The sequence below is a fragment of the Piliocolobus tephrosceles genome, chromosome 11 (assembly GCF_002776525.5).
Source record: "Piliocolobus tephrosceles isolate RC106 chromosome 11, ASM277652v3, whole genome shotgun sequence".
In the NCBI taxonomy this organism is placed as follows: Eukaryota; Metazoa; Chordata; class Mammalia; order Primates; family Cercopithecidae; genus Piliocolobus; species Piliocolobus tephrosceles.
This window is the reverse complement of record NC_045444.1, coordinates 108,749,964-108,766,756: the sequence shown is the minus strand read 5'-3', so window position 1 is coordinate 108,766,756 and position 16,793 is coordinate 108,749,964. Positions and strand designations below refer to the sequence as shown.

General features: G+C 42.5%; 1 protein-coding gene across 4 annotated transcripts in view; it reads left to right on the top strand.

Moving 5' to 3' along the window:
- PAX3 (paired box 3) overlaps nucleotides 1-16,793 on the top strand; it is a 98,301-nt gene that overhangs the window by 5,819 nt on the left and 75,689 nt on the right. The window lies entirely within an intron of this gene.

The window sequence follows — 16,793 nt, the reverse complement described above, 5'->3', positions numbered from 1 at the left end:
GCAAAGTTAGTTTTGGAGTTGCCAGAGGGACAGGCGGCTTTCCAGGTGGGCTCAGAGCCGTCGCCGACTGCGACTAGCTGGGTTTGAGCCCTTCCCAGAGTGGCATCCAAGTGGGACTTCTTTTATCTTCATTGCCCAGCTCTGGGGCAGCCACTGGCTCTCCTGAGCAGCTGCTTTACAAAGAAACGCAAGATCTGTACACAACCTGGAAGGAATGTTTAGATTTAGAAGTTACAGACCCAAATGGCTGATTTGAGGGAAAAACAAACGTAGATACTCTGATGCACACAAGAAATCAGAGATATGTCCAACTACAGCAGGTTGGGCAGGGAGATGCTTCCTTTGCTTTATGACAGAGGCCTCCTACGAACTCAGCCTAAATCCTCTTTTTGGAGAGTGCATTTTTCTGCCCTGGTCTCTGAGAAGATACCTTGGCTTTTATAGCAGGCCTACCTGCAGCATAGAGGTGCTGAGAAGGGAGGAAGGTAGGGAGTCAGACAACCCCAAACCAAATGTGTTCCTGCGGGCAATGGGGAGAAGAGCCCAGAGCAGTCACAGAGGCTGGGGACTCATGGCTTTGCTACTTGTTGCTGAAGGCACTGGCGTGGCAGGCTGGCTGCTCTCTCGCAGTACAGGCGACTGAGGCCCAGGAGACAAAACGTCCCAAATGAGCTGGTCAAACATTTGTACAACTTTTCCAGCTTTTACAAAGAAGGCCTTCTCTACACAATCTACACTTGGAGATGAACTTGGGAGACAAAGCCTGGAGAGTCCATTGAAACTCACACTTTAGCTCAGCCCAGACAAAGCTCCAGCTCGGAGCAGCTTGATGTGAACAAAGGAAGGCAACCTTTTTATAATTCAAGGAGAAAAGAAGAGAAAACAGCACCACAAAAGGCTGAGAATAGACATTATGGGCTTGCAATGAGGGATGAATTATTCAATGAGCCCCAATAGCTGCTGCGCCAGGAAGTTTTATGGACTCTCCAGCGTGGAAAAAGTGGCCATTTCACCTACAAAATGTTTCTAGTCTTTTGGGCTGTCTAGCTGGGCCGGCTGCTATTCAAGGGCAATTGCTACCATTTTTAAAATCAGAGTATTCTCCCCAGTGGGGGCTGTGCTGTTGGAAACACACACACACACACACACACACACACACACACACACACACACACCTTGGAGACTGAAGCCTAATTTAATTTGGGGTTGTCAAGGAAGATGCAGTGTCAGTCTCTTCAGCACCTCTAGCTCCTTTTTAGATGAGCCCTGGAGGGCAAGAGGGGCCCGGAGAAAAGACAGAGTGAGGTGTAGTTTGAAGTCTAGAAACTTCAAACCTTCTTTCTGTTGTTTGGGCATCAAAAATCCCAGGCTGCCCGCTTGTAAAATAGAATGAATGTTGATAAAGCGCTCCTAGCGCCCTGGCAGAGAGGGAGGAGAAATCTGAGAGAGGAGGGACTTTGGGGTCCCCTGACCAGTGTGGTGTATTCTTGCCTGTTTCCAGTTAGTGGGTCTGGTGGGTGCTGGTGAGCCTGGCTTTTCAAGGGACATCTTTGGCCTGAGATCTGCTTGGCAGACACTGGGACAAAAGGATTGAGCCACCTTGAATGAGGTCAGAATCACCCTCATTCTTCTCTCCAGTGTCTTTCTCTCAGATGGTCCTCTTAACTTTCCCAACTTTCCCTTTTCCCTCGCTCAATCCAAGAGCTGAGTAGCTTGCGGAGCTAGTGCGCTCAGGCCTGCTCTCCCTAACGGGCGCGCACTAGGAATGATGCACCCTTGCTGCATCCATCCTTCCAGCTTCATACCTCAGGAGAAAGGAGAGGGCTGGGCCGCTCACGAACACTACCCCCGCCCGCTATCGTCAATCCCCCTAGACCCTGGCCAGCACTGAGACTGGAGCAGGGGTAGCCGGGGGAGCCAAGTCGTGGCCGAGGCATCCGGGGCTGTGGGCACGGCCCTGCGCAGCGGCCGCTCAATGGGCGCCTCTGTTCCTCCCCCGGCTCGGCCAAGCGGGCCCGCGGGCGCCGCCACAATGGGCTGGGCCCCCACTCCTGCGCTCTGCGCCAAAGCGCCGCGCCGCGCCGCCCCCTCCCCTACTCTCTGGACGGCTCGAAGCTTAGCTCGCCGGGCTGCAGCCGACTCAATTGCTTCCTTTATGTCCTTCTCACTTTCATCTAGACACAGCCCGCCTCCCCCCTTCTTCTCCTCTTTTTTTTTTCTCCCTTGCCTGAGGCTCACATTAGTGAAATTTCTGCAACCTCCCCCCATTTTTTTCTTATTTTAAAGAAAGCCCTTAACACAAAAGCGGTGACTAATCAATAGAAACTGCCCCTTCATCATCTCCTCCTCCTCCTCCACCCCTCCTTCTCCTCCAGCAGGGTGACGCTTTTCCTGTTTGTGAGTTTTGGGAAACATTTTTGCTTTGTGCAGTAATGGAATTAGAGGACAGTTGAGGACTGTAAATGGACACGCGACTGCAAGACTCTCGCTTAAATATTTAGATGCAACGTTACAATTACTGACTTGTTGTAGTGGCTTTGAAGTGGCAGCTCCGGAGTGCAGGGGGAGAGAGGCCAGATCGCCAAATTGATGTTTTGATTGGGGACTGGCGATACACTCTCATAAGACTTTCCTCCCTTTTAAAATCACAAGTGAGCGTGGGAGGTTGCAACAATTTAAAAGATACCGCTAAGAAATCTCAAGCATAGGTCGGTTGGGAGCTTATATTCCTTTCCTATCTGTCCCCTCCTATTTGACGTTTACAAAAAAGAGTGCTTTCTTAAAAAATTGGAGAAAGTAAAAGTGACAAAAGTTTTGCTCAAGTTTCCATTTTATTTGTAAGCTTGTCAGCTTTTGTAAAGTTCACGAGGACGACTTCAGCTTTTTGGGGGGGAAGGTAGGGGAAGATAAATCAGTTTAAAACGTAGAAAAGCATTAAAGGTCTTTGGAGTATTTTATTTCCAGTGAAATCATGAAAAGAGCACTCTTATCATTAAGGGACTGCTGAAATCAAGGAAAACGAAGGGTCATTTCTTTTCCCGTTACTGAGCAGGAAGGGACATTTTGGTTCAAGGTTGGGAGGAAGGGAAGGCGGGGGACAAACTTTCCCATAGATTAAAATCATTGAGTGTAGGATCATAGGTTTATGGCCTCGGATCCTTTATTCAATTGGACGGACCAGCCCGCTCTCCAAGTCCATTTGTTAGGATCACTAATTTGACCTCAACGTCGTCTCGATTCTTTAGAGTAAACTTCATATTTTCTGAAGTCCTTGCAAAACTCAACAAAGAAATACCACCCATTTAAAAAAGTGTTGGAAGTATCAGAAGTTGAATTCTATTAGAATATCACGCCGTGTTCTATTTGTTAATGTCGCGGTAACAGTTTTCCTGCTGCAACGACTTGAAAGGAAACACCAGAGTTCAGCTCCTAGCTTTTTCTTTTAGCTTATTAGGTTTGGTTGACTGCTGTGTGCTTACCTTCTAGCCTTATTGAAAACATGCAGATTTTCTAATTAATGCTTGAAATCGTATGTTTATTTTGGGGTTTGATTTGATTGTTGATAGCACCGGAACCAGGACGTAGGGGCTTCTACTGCGTAATAATTACTGAAGGGTCATTTAAAAGTCCCCAGGGCTGAGCAGTAAAACCCACCCGGGCGGTGAGGCGGAACCAGTCAGGGAGCAGCAGTTCAGGCGAGTGGAATATACAGAAATCGATCACGTGAATAGGAGCGTGGCCGCTAAATCCGAACGGCTTCAGCGTCCATGAATGCATATATTTTGAGAACAACAACAAAAAATTCTTCCTACTATGAGACTCAATGTTTAAGTTGTACATAAGTAGATGGCCAATGAAAATGAAAAGCTGCAACAGTAACAACAAACAAACGCTGAGAAATAGAGTTTGGCTTGGGCTGGAACAGAACATGTTTTAAGTTCGATTGGATTCTGTATGACAGGTAACTTATCCATGAGGGTAAATAAAGATTAAAGAACAGTTTAGAATGTACATATATAACTAACAAGACACTAAAAGGCAATTAAGCAGTCAGTTTAATGTCTTATCTCACTGGCTGCTCTGGGGTTGTTTTACAAGTAGGAATTAAAATCTGAAAAGGAAGTTTTCAGCAGCTCTGGCCAAATATTGATTAAGTAGCTGTTTGTGATACCATTGTTACGCATTAAAAGGCCGGGAGCGCGGCCCCTCAGTGGTCATCTTCCATTGTGCGGGGTTCTTAACCACAGAGATCAAAGCGGGATCATTTCAATTTATCTGTCCTGGAAAATCCTTCTTTTCCTCTGAAATCTCTAAGGAGGAATTGACCAAATTCTCTTTAAGAAATAGGAACTGAAACCAGTTACATGTTGTAGGTTTGTAGAGAAGACTCATGGGGTGTTTTTAATTATCCTATCGTGATTTCTTACTTAGAACTGAGGCTATGATGGTGAATTTATCATCAAATAGATTCTCATTTTGTCGGGGGGCAGGTGGCAGAAAGCATGGCAGCTACTACCTGCATGTTGCTAAATTTCTAAATACAAAAGTTTCCCTAAAGTTGTCTTCCAAGCTGGAATTTAATGAAAACATAGCAGGTTTTTATGTAAAATTAGGTGGGGAATAATTAAATACACAGGAATCTGAGAGTTATATTGACTACATCTCTCTACCCGTGTTTCCATAATTTCTGTGTTTATAGATGATTAGGTGATTCTCATGTATATTTCTACTCCTCTATAATTTAGGAATAGATATGTGTTTATGTGTACGGTATGTGCATTGTTAGAGTTTAATTATTACACTAAGAATTATGCTGGCACTAAACTATATTTAGTTGCACAAAATGAAGATATGTTTGTCCTATGGATTGCACTTTCAAAAGTCATCAGAAACTGAGGTAACAGCACAGCCTCCCAGTTGTTGAATGCCAGGAGAAATATTTCCTTCAATCATTTTACGACTTTTTAAAACTGGTGATTCTGAGATGAACTATTAGACTTTTGTTTAAGAACTCAATGTATTTGCATAGGTTTTTCTTTTATTATGAAAGCAAAACCTCTGCAAAGGAATCTTTTGGAAATACCATCTCTGCGCTTAATTTGCAAATTCCAACAAATAGCACTAACTGAGGTTGTACAATTCATGCCAGATTTAGGCTTTGGATATATAACTGTGCATCATGGATCCGCCTGTGTGTGAGGTTTTCAAATCTCCTTCTTTGTGCTCATTTCAGTACTAAAGAATTGTGCATGAGGCTTTATTATTTTATTTTTTACTCTTGTTCGCTCTTGAGCAAGCTGAATCTTGGCATAGAGAGCAGAATTTTGGTGGGTATTATCTAATATTTTATATTATAATCCTCCTATTAATTAATAATCTATCTGTGCTTAAATGCTCTCTGATGTAAAATATTTACTACCAAACATTGCAGTGTAGAACAACTGCCTGAAATAGATTAAGCCAGAAGTTACAGTTAGCTCAGATTTGTTATGGTTCCCATGTCCTGGGTCCAGATAGAGCATTAAATCGTTCTTTGTCGTGTATTTCAAATGTATATTTCATATACATACAGAGTTCAAGAACTCTTCTTCCGTGTGTATTAGGCTGTGTATTCATACACTGCCCCAGGGACAGCAGCTTCCAGCTCCACATTGGGCTTCACCTCAGTACCAACTCAAAATTGCTGACCCAAGAACCGGCTGCCTTTAGTTGGGGAATTGTGAAAAGGAATTTCAGATATTTCTGAGAAAATTCAGATATTGCCATCTTTCTGGAAGATAAACACCAAAGCAGCAATAGGTATTATAATTCTATAATAGGTGAATAATAGGTGTTATAATTTCTTACCTTCAATACCTATTTTATTTCTTTCCTTCCTAATAAAGGTTAGTGAGAAGACTAATCCTCTAATGGCTATCCTCTGCCCTATTGGGAAAGATATTTTTGTCCCATTCACACCAGTCTTCGGTAGAGCAAGACACAACTCAGCTTTTACCTCTACCCTACAGTGTTGGGAAGTACTGAGCTCCAATAGCATTGTGAGCTTTTGCTGGAAGCAGAGTACTTCTTCTTTAGGAAGGCTTTCTTCAAATTATCTAAGCTGAGATTATGCTCCAAAATGAACAGAATACATATATTTTCAAATTTTAGTTGGAATATGCACAGTTATCAAAATGCCTATTTAACATTATAAAACATCGATTCAAGAGAGAATAATTAGAAAGTTTCACCATTGTGAAAGGGAGATATGAAAATCATGAAATATAGTTGTTGAGGACAGTTGAAGAATAATAGGTGTTATAAATTCTTATCTTCTTCTTTTCCTTCTTTCCTTCCTGATAAATCTTTTTAAAAACCACCAACAGGTAATTTCTGCTGTAGAAGTGGCCACTTGTCTTTGAAAATGAAATTGTATTGAATAAAGGGCAACAGTGTTAAGAATTTGATTTGATGCACGTTTCTTCTAGGAGAAAGGAAAATCTTGAGAAAGCATTTTGCCTTGCATATTGCATACAGCAAAATTCATAGCGTTTTACATTTTGCTGCAGGATTTTAAGTGAAACAAAACAAAACAAAACAAAACACCTCCACTTTGTGGTATAGTAAGTTGATCAAAGTAGTCTGAGTTTTTATGTCCACCTCTTACTGAGGTGATTGATAAATTACCATCCCTAGCAAAACAGATTAAAACTCAAGGTAGGCAACTATTAAACTAGCTGTATGTTTGGCTCCTTAAACTCATTCAGTAATTCCTCGACTACACTTTCTTATGTACTTTTATTTGGCCATATTTACTGTATCTGTGATAGTATGTGAATATCAACTCTGAATTCTAGAAGCCAATTCCCCATGCATCTTGGGCCTAATCCAATATATTCTGTTTAAAAATAGCTGATCAAGCCGCCGGGCGTGGTGGCTCACGCCTGTAATCCCAGCACTTTGGGAAGCTGAGGGAGGTAGATCACCTGAGGTTAGGAGTTTGAGACCAGCCTGGCCAAATGATGAAACCTCGTCTCTACTAAAAATATAAAAATTAGACGGGTGTGATGGCACACGTCTGTAACCCCAGCTACTTTGGAGGCTGAGGCAGGAGAATTGCTTGAACCTGGGAGACGGAGGTTGCAGTGAGCTGAGATCGTGTTACTGCACTTCAGCCTGGATGACAGAGCGAGACTCTGTTTCAGAAAAAAAAAAAAAAATAGGTGATCAAAATGCTTTGTGACAGGGATGGGAGACTTCTTGGTTGAACAACATAGGATTGACAGAGAGGAAATACCACTGATTTTTAGCACTTAAAAATTTATAGGATCATATGGATAATTCAAGTAGTATAGTTTTATCAAGACAAATGTAGATTTTCAGAATTTTTATAATTGAAAAGTAGGCATATTTATGGAGACAATGGTAGAATTAAATACATTTGGTCTTGTGTTAATGGTTGGAAATAATAAGTAAGTTAGGGTAGAATATTAAGAAAGAAAAGTTAACTGCTATGAAATTTGTGTTGCACCATGGAATTATTGTGTACTCTAATAATAAATGCTGATATGCTCACATACACATTTGCATTTTTAATAGAAAGTCTGCATCTGCATTTTGTGATTTTTACAGGTACACATATATGCTAAATGTATATATATACATAAAGTGAAAGTGACTTTTAAATATATCCCTCTTCTCCCCCCACCCTTTTTGTGGCAAACTCTAGTGTAGGCATAACTTACCCAGTTCACAGGCTCTTGGTTCTTACCCAGTTCATTGGCCCTTGCCTTTGAGTACTAACTTCCTAGTTTCCTTTATACTACCTCTTTCTTTCAAAAAGCATTTCATTTTTAAATGATTATAGATTCATACAATCTGTCTCCAAACGTATATTTAAATTCTTTCAATATTCACATGTAATATCATGATTAAGAAAATCTTGGCCAAAGCATGTGTGCATGTGTGTGTCTTAATCATCATGGTTGAGCTTAACCTGAACTAAAGAAAATTAATTGGTCCAATTCATTTTATTATAAGAAAAGCAATAGGTTTCTTCTTTATGAATCCCCACTTGGCCAGTTTCCCAATTGAGGTTCACTAAAGCAACTGAATGCTTTTTGTCTTGTTTGATTTAAACACACTCCAAAGTACCTTTTCAGATCTTTCTTGCATTGTGAAAGCACAGTACCCAAGGTGAAAGTGGTCTGTTCTTGCATCACCAATTTTGCTCTAAAATTGAGACCAAGCACATTTTAGTTGTGACCTCTTGAACTTCAGTTTTGACATCTCTAAGATAGGGAACTGCATACCAGCTTTCCAGGATTCTGTGAGAATGAAATGAGAAGGTGCATATTATGTGCAAATTACACCTAGCAGTAAAACTCAAAAGTCTTGGTCGGAGGAAAAAATCTCTGAACACGCAGAAAGTGACCAGCCTACAAACTAGCAGATGGGCTCTGCCCAAGGGCAGATAAAGCCTAATTCAGGGCTTAGAAACAACAATGAAGACCAAACACACACACACACACACACACACACACACACACACACACACCACTAAGTCCGCTTTCGCTAAGTCAAAAAATTGAGTTTATGAGCAACTATTTAATGTAAATAACTTCAATTTAATGGGTATAAAAAATAAAATTCTAAAACCATTAGCTGAGATGTCAAAACATGCTTCTAAATTACTTTTCCTCCCAGTTTAAAAGGTTACTTTGCTCTTTTAGATTAACTTGGCTTTTTTTGAAACTCCATCTCAAACTTTTTTTTTGTATTTGGCACAAGTTTTTTCAGCAGAGCAGGAATTGACAAACACGTTGCTTTTTGAAAACGAGTGTCATATATCCATTCTTATTCCTAAAATGCTGTTACAGTGTTTTATTTTGTGGAATTGTTTTTGCACAGTTTCTCATTATATCCCCTCTTCAGCCTGCTTCATTGTTCTTAAAGGTCTTTATGGCTCTGCACGTGAGGTTGTGTGCATTCTTTTTTCTTTGTGCATGATTCTTCTTAATTCCCTCTCCTTTAAAACTGGAGCTCAGAAGTTCTAAGGATACCTTCCAAAGTAGCATTCTTCAAGCTGAAGGATACATTTTAATGACCTTTCTGTTTCATTTTCCTCCATTTAGTCCCAAAATGTTGGAGGCTTCTGTGTTATTGGGGTGCAGTGTGAGTGAAAAAGAAAGTAGCCTGGCTGGTAAGGCTCCTAGGAGCTGGAGAGCTCCTGCCCCCATGTTTCTCCTTCTGGCGCAGCTTGGCAGTGCAGCCAGTGGCTGCAAGGAAGGTTGTTTTCTTATCCCCGCATGCACTGGTCTGACCTGTCTCCAAAATAGGTCAGGCTGGGGCACAGCCAGTTTATGCAGCTGTTGCGGCTTAGGCTTCGCAGCAGGCAGCCGAGTTCCTTGGCCAGCCGGGCCCCCAGTGAACTGATAAAAATTCGCTGGCGAGCCATGGGGCCTTCCTTCTGGACGGTCCCGGCCCCCTGAAGGCTTTTAGATGCAAGGAGACTCCTGGATTATGGGGGCCAACTCTCAGCCTCCAAAGGGAAGTGTTCTTTTATTCTGAGGATTGCACTCTTGTTGACCCAAACACTCAAGTGAAACATATACTTTGTCAGATTAAAAAAAATTATCGTATTTATTTTTGACTGGGTAAAACGTTCACTTTGCACAAAATTCAAAAGATATAAATGGATGTCCGGTGACTAGTTTTCCTCCCACCTCTGTCTGCTAGTGACCAGTATCTTGTCTATTTTTCCAGACATTCTATGCCAACCAAACAATTATATTTCTCTCTCTTTTTAAAAATATTATCTTACCCCTTTGGCAGAAATGATAGTCTACCTGCAGTATAAACTTTTCTGCACCTTGATTTTTTTTTCTACTTTAGAATATATCTCAGGAATTATTCTGCATAATGTCTTGTTTGTATAGCTGCATAGTACTCCATCATATTGGCAAAGGACAACTTATTTAACAACATGTAGATTGTTTTCAAAGTGACAGCACCATTTGGCACCTGTGTGAGTTTATTTGTAAAATAATTCCTCCCTGGTAAGGACAAAAGGAATGACATTTGTAATTCTGGTAGCTTTGGTGGAATTTGGGTTCTGCATTAAGAACAAATGGTGGGGGAAGTTCTTAGAAAGCATGGTGCAGGAGTGTGTTTGCTTTTGGGCACTTGCACAAGAAAAATGATACGTTTTTCCTATCACTATATGTGAGTAGGAACATAGGTTTCAAAATTACTGCTTAGAGTTGTTCTGCTATCAGTGAATACCCTCTGGACATTCCTCCAATATTCTATTGCTTCTTCAAATGGAACATTCTCTAAATACAAGGGAAACTTTTTTCTTTGACTTATTGGTTCTTATTTAAAAATTCTTCTTTTTCCCTATTTGCTGTTCATTTAAGTTTGGCACCATCAAAATTAGTCTCTTTATGTTAAGCATTCTTATTTTTCTTTGTAAGCCAGAAAAATTGTGGGTAGTTTTATAACGACTTAGAGGCAACTTATGATAATTGTTTACTTACAAAAGAAAAGTTGTCTCCAAGGTCACCAAATTAGGTTTGAACTAGTAAGAGAGTGGTTTATGAATAAGAAAATATGGTCTTGTATTTATTTTTCAGAAGTGCTGCCGGATGCTCTAGGAGTTTCTTGAGTTTGGGAATGGCTGACTTTTAATTTGTGAATTTTTAGAGAGTATGTATCCATACCCATCTCTGCACAAAAGACTTTTTATGTTTTTTTCTGAAAACCTTGCTTCCCCCAAATCATTTCAGTCTATTTTCCCTTAAATCTGATGCTCCGGAATTCCGTTGTTACCCTGCTGAATACCTGGTCTACCTAAGCTAGACGTTTCAGTCCGTGAAATGAGCCAGAAAGGACTCTGCTCCAAGCATATGAGAAAAACAACCCCCTCAAAACCCTCCCGAGAAAACCGGAGCTATGAATGCCAATGAATATTATAGAGCAAATGTTTCCAGTCATTTCTTCTTAGGAATGGGCCTTTCAGAAATAGGAGAACAAGTTAGGGTTGAAGGATATTTCTGGAAATCAAAATCTTGATTTTGTTTTTTAAAAAATTACAAAAAAAGCAAAAACACGTCTTCTTTCTTGACTGTTCTCGTGGCCAGGCTCAGAATGTGCAGGACGTAGTCTGCCGGTAAGGCAGGAGAATGCGTTTTCTTAATTCTAGAACTTTTGTTTGTGCTTACATGGAAGACGGCTAGCAAAGTACCCTCAATTTCCTTCTTGCTTTCTCTCTGACTTGCCTATGGAAATCTAAAGGAGTCAGTTAGGGAATGGAAACAGGCCTGCATTAAGAGTGTCTACGAAGAGCTAAGAAAAATCAAAAGCAGCTTTTTAAAAACTCCCTGCTCTGCATAATTTGGGTTGAATCAGGCTCATAGTTTGTGGCATCTGATTACTACCTGTAAAACTATGCAGCTCTCCACACATGAAGAAAAGTCTACAGAGGATTAATATCAACATGGAAAATTTTTATTTGTTCATGAAGTTGCTGTGATGTTCTCAACAAACATTTAGATCATATAAAATAATTTGCTTCTAGGCCCATAGTGGTCAAGCTTTAGGTTACTGACAGATCATCACACTGTTTTCATCCATATAGGTGAAGAGAAGTGGCAGGCAGAGCCATCCTCCAGGGAACTTAAACCTCCAGGCTTAATGTCAGAGAGCAGGTGTTTTGTGGGGAGAGCAGTCCTTTGCTTCTGATTTATAAACTTGCAAGTTTTAAAAAATAGGAAGTGGATCGTTAATTCATCTGAGGAAAGTGTTTCAATTTTCCATTTCACGATTTCCAAGTAGATGGGAATGGTTGGTTACATTTTGGGAAGTTCTGGGTCGTCTAAAACACCCTCTCAGATCATTTCTAAAGAAGGCTGAAAGTCCATTTCAAGTTGAGCAAATAAATGGTCTCCTCGCAGTGCCCCCGGTGGACTAGCAGTATGCCAGAGCAGAATGTAATTTGGGAATTGATCCAATGTGGAAACTTTCCAGGTGGTAGATGTGCTTGGCTTTTGTGCAGACAGGGCACATCTGGGGCACGTGTGTACACGACACACATTTATCAGAGGGCAACAGAAAGGCAACTTTTACAGTTTCTCACTAGAAGCCAGTGTCCGTTTGTGGTCACTGGCCCTGCCAAACTCCAAATACTTGCTGAATTTTTGTCTGAGAGCAGAAGTCGAATGGAAGACAGGGATTTAGCATCATGTCAGAAACTACAAAGAGCCAGGCTTAAGAGTGCAGGGGTTAGAAGAATGCCTGGGTACTGGGCAAGTCCCCATTACACGGGGAATTGGCTTCAAGTAGGAGGCCAGGATGGAAACTCAAGTCCTGTTCTACTTTGGATTCAGTTTCTGGGCTTCTCAGTAAACTTTTTGGGCCTTGGCTCCTCTGGGTCTTCTCCTTGTCTATGGAAAGTATCAGCTGGTCTTTCTTGGGGCATTCCTGAACATAAAACCAATGGATAAGTGGGATAATCGTCTCATCTTGCTTTTGTAAGAGGCTCAATGTGTTGTCAGTAAAAAATAGGGAAATACAATTCTTGTGGAGGTCAAAGCAAGTACTCACTCATTTCCTGGCATACCTTTGTCTTATATTATTTGTCCTTTTTAGAAAAATTGAAGCTAAGCCATTGCACAGGACTCTTTCTTTCTCTTTCTTCCTCTCCTCTCCTCGCCTCGCCTCTCTCCTTCCTTCCTTCCTTCCCTCCCTCTCTCTCCCTCTCTTTCTCTTTTTCTTTCTTTCTCTCTCTCTTTCTTTCTTTCTCTTTCTTCTTTCTTTTCTCCCTTCCCTTTCCTTCCTTCCTCCCCCTTCCCCCCTCCCCTCTGCTTCCCCCCCGTCTCTCCCTCGCTCCTTCCCTCCCTCCCTCCCTCCCTCCCTTCCTTCCTTCTTCCTTCCTTCCTTCCTTCCTTCCCTCCCTCCCTCTTTTCTCTCTCTCTCTTTCTCTTTCTTTCTCTCTTTCTCTCTTTCCTTTCTTTCTTTCTTGCTTTTCTTTTCTTTTCTTTTCTTCCTGACAGAGTTTTGCTCTTGTTGCCCTGACTGCAGTGCAACAGCACAATCTCAGCTCATTGCAACCTCCACCTCCCATGTTCAAGCAATTCTCCTGTCTCAGCCTCCCGAGTAGTTGGGATTACAGGCACACACCACCATGTCTGGCTAATTTTTGTATTTTTAGTGGAGATGGGGTTTCACCATGTTGGCCAGGCTGGTCTCGAACTCCTGACCTCAGGTGATCCACCCACCTCAGCCTCCCAAAGTGCTGGAATTACAGGTGTGAGCCACCGTGCCCGACCTTGGACTCTATTTCTAATGGGGTGCTAGCATATACCTTGGTCAGATAAGGAGACCAACCATTTCTTTATTATAAAATACAAATGACACAGAGAGCCAAATTTTTTCTGAATCTTTGTTGGCTAACTTTCATCATCTTATTGAATTACTATAATTTAATGTTACTAGTTTAAACTAATAGTTTTTCCCCTGAAATGAATCCTTTCTATTTTTTTGTAACATGAAAACCCAAATTAAATTCATTAGGTAAGACAATAACTGTCTTTCACATTGAAATTTCTGGTACTTGGAAAATTCTTATGGAAAAACTTCAGGAACAATAAAAGGAACTGTCACTCAAACTACAATTTACAGGAAATGATGTTACCAGAACAAGTGTAGGCTTTTCACAGGCATACTTGAAAATTCCCCTACCTCCTAACCCTCCTCTCCCAAAGTCTTTGAAAATGTTTTTCCCCACTTTCCTTCCATAAAGGGCCCTGTGGGCTGACCTTAGGTGAAAAGAATGAAGTCAGTCTTGGGTGCTCTTCCCTCTCCTTTCCTGAATCGGTGTCCCTGCCTTTTGCCTTGTACATTCCTACTACTACTACTACCACTACTACTAAAACACACACACACACACACACACACACACACACACACACACACACACAGGCTTGCACCCAGCTCTACCTCATTCATATAAAAACTCAACTGGTTGGCTGGGTGCGGTGGCTCACACCTGTAATCCCAGCACTTCGGGAGGCTGAGGAGGTCGGATCACTTGAGATCAGGAGGTTGAGACCGGCCTGGCCAACATGGTGAAACCCCGTTTCTACTAAAAATACAAAAATTAGCCAGGCGTGGTGGCAGGTGCTTGTAGTCCCAGCTACTTGGGAGGCTGAGGCAGGAGAATTGTTTGAACCTGGGAGGCGGAGGTTGCAGTGAGCCAAGATCACACCACTGCACTCCAGCCTGGGCAACAGAGTGAGACTCCGTCTCAAAAACAAACAAACAAACAAACAAAAACAAACAAACAAACAAACAAACAAAACAAAAGAAACTCAACTGGGTAAGCTTTTAACTGGTTAAATGGAAAGTATTTGCTCTTTTCTAAAGGACGCTGAGAGCTGACAACTTAGCATGCAGGAATTAATCCCTAAAGGTAGAATCTCAGGTGTCCATGTTTGGTGGGGGCAGGAGATAGGTTCCTGATGCCCTTAAAATCACACCTCAGCAGATCCTGTCTTCACTGAGAAAGGACAGGATTAGCTCTGCTATGAGGGAGTTCCGTGCTGGTGGGCAGGACCTGCTAGGGCACAATTCCCCATTGAGCGGTCCAGGAGGAGACAGAGCCAGGTTGGACCAAGAACACCCCTCCACCACAAGTAGATTTCCCTCACTTCCTCAGTGCCAGGGAAGGGCCTTGGCTTGTGTCCTTTGGGCTCTCTGGCAAAAAGCAGAAGGACAGGAAGGGTCTCTTCAGCCCAGAACAATAGACTGGGAAGGAACTGTGGAGCTCATCTCACCTTAAAACTCACAGCCCTCCCCAAGGAGCAGAGGTCTGGGCTGAGCTCTCACCTCCCTAGTGGCTCCTGGACACTTGTCAGAGGTCTGAAGAAATGAGACTCCCCTCCTCTACAGGAGTGGGGTACAAAGGATGTCTGTCATGGATCCACTAGCTGTGACTGGGGATGGGGGAAGCTTCTGGCCAGGGGGAGCCAGAGACTTAAATCTCCAGATACTCCTAGCATCTCAGTTTTGGGACTCTTGAGATCCTCAGAAACAAATCACTTTGGAGCATATAAGCCAAAAGGGTCTCAGTGGAACAACTGTGATTGAGTTCACCAACGATATCTGGGATTCAGAAACTGCCAGTGTATTCATGGACCATTTTCATCAAGGTGTCTAATCTTTTGGGTTCCCTGGGCCACACTGGAACAAGAAGAATTGTCTTGAGTCACATATAAAATACATTAACACTAACAAGATAGCTGATGAGCTAAAAAAATAAATCACAAAAATCTCAATTTTTTTTTTTGTTTTTTGTTTTGTTTTGTTTTGTTTTTTGTTTGTTTTGAGATGGCGTCTCACTCTGATGCCAGGCTGGAGTGCAGTGGCACGATCTCAGCTCACTGCAACTTCTGCCTCCCAGGTTCAAGCGATTCTCCTGCCTCAGGCTCCCTAGTAGCTGGGACTACAGGCACATGCCACCATGCCCGGCTAATTGTTGTATTTTTGGTAGAGACGGGGTTTCACCACGTTGGCCAGGCTGGTCTCGATCTCTTGACCTCGTGATCCGCCTACCTCGGCCTCCCAAAGTGCTGAGGTTACAGGTGTGAGCTACCACACGGGGCCAAAACTCATATTTTAAGGAAGTTTATGTATTTGTTTTGGGCTGTGTTCAAAAGCATCCAGGGCTGCATGTGGCCCATGAGCCACAGGTTGAATAAACTTGATTTAAATGATCTTGGGTTCCTATTGGATGGCCAAAGCCGGCACTCAGGCTTGATTTGTGTTTTATAAATATTAGGTAATGACAGGGAGTATGAGCATCTAGAAAAACGGTCCACGTCTCCCCAGCAGGGGTTCCTGTAAGAGGTGGGTTCAGCACAGAGCTAAGGAACCTTTGTAGGTCCCTTCCAGGCACTGGGAGGAGCCCTCACGACATCTTTATGTCATTAGATTTTTGTAAATATTGTAAAATTAAGATATATTGCATTTATTTCTCAAGAGGAGTCCCCTAAATTGTAAAAGCTTCAGGTCCCACAAAACCACATCTACCCTTGTCCTTGTTCAGCAGAGGTGGGGAGAGATGGTACGCTTCTGTGTGTAAAGTGTGAGTCAGCACAGCATGTAAGAGCCAAATACTAACAGTGCCAACTTGTGTCTTGCACTTTAGAATATGCAGGGTGCTTCTTCCTTTCCTGTGCCTCATCTTGGTTGCTTCAAGAAGTCAAAGTCTGGGTTTGACTAACAATTTACCCATATGGTTCTTACTCTACACAGCATCCTCTGTCTCTGTGGGAAGTCTCTTTGGGGGGATCGTGGACCGACTCGTCACGAGAAGATGAGAAACATCCACTCACTGCAGAGGGGCAGGTGGGAAAAACCCTTAATTGGAGGATGCAGGGAGGCTTGGTTCCCTTAGCTGTAAACGTTGTTAGGCAGTTTCTAGATGTTTCTTGGAGGTCTCCGAAACTATTACTGCAACCAGGTTGCTTTCCCTTTCTGGACCTCATTCTCCCCTCCTCTGACAAATGGAAGCTCTGGGCGAGGTGAAGGCCACGGTCTCTCCCAGCTCTAGCAGGCGGTGGCAGCTGTGGCCCTGTCCACCTCTCAGCCGACTTATAAAAGGTAAGGCAGCCACTCGAGGAAACCGTGGGGCCCGCAGGCAGCCGGAGAATCAGGGCAAGAATGTAGAGGACCAGGCCCCTTGATATCTTAGAAGGTGAGCAGCTCCTACCTTGCCTTGACTTTGGGGGGGAAGCTGCCTTTAGGTGCTGGAA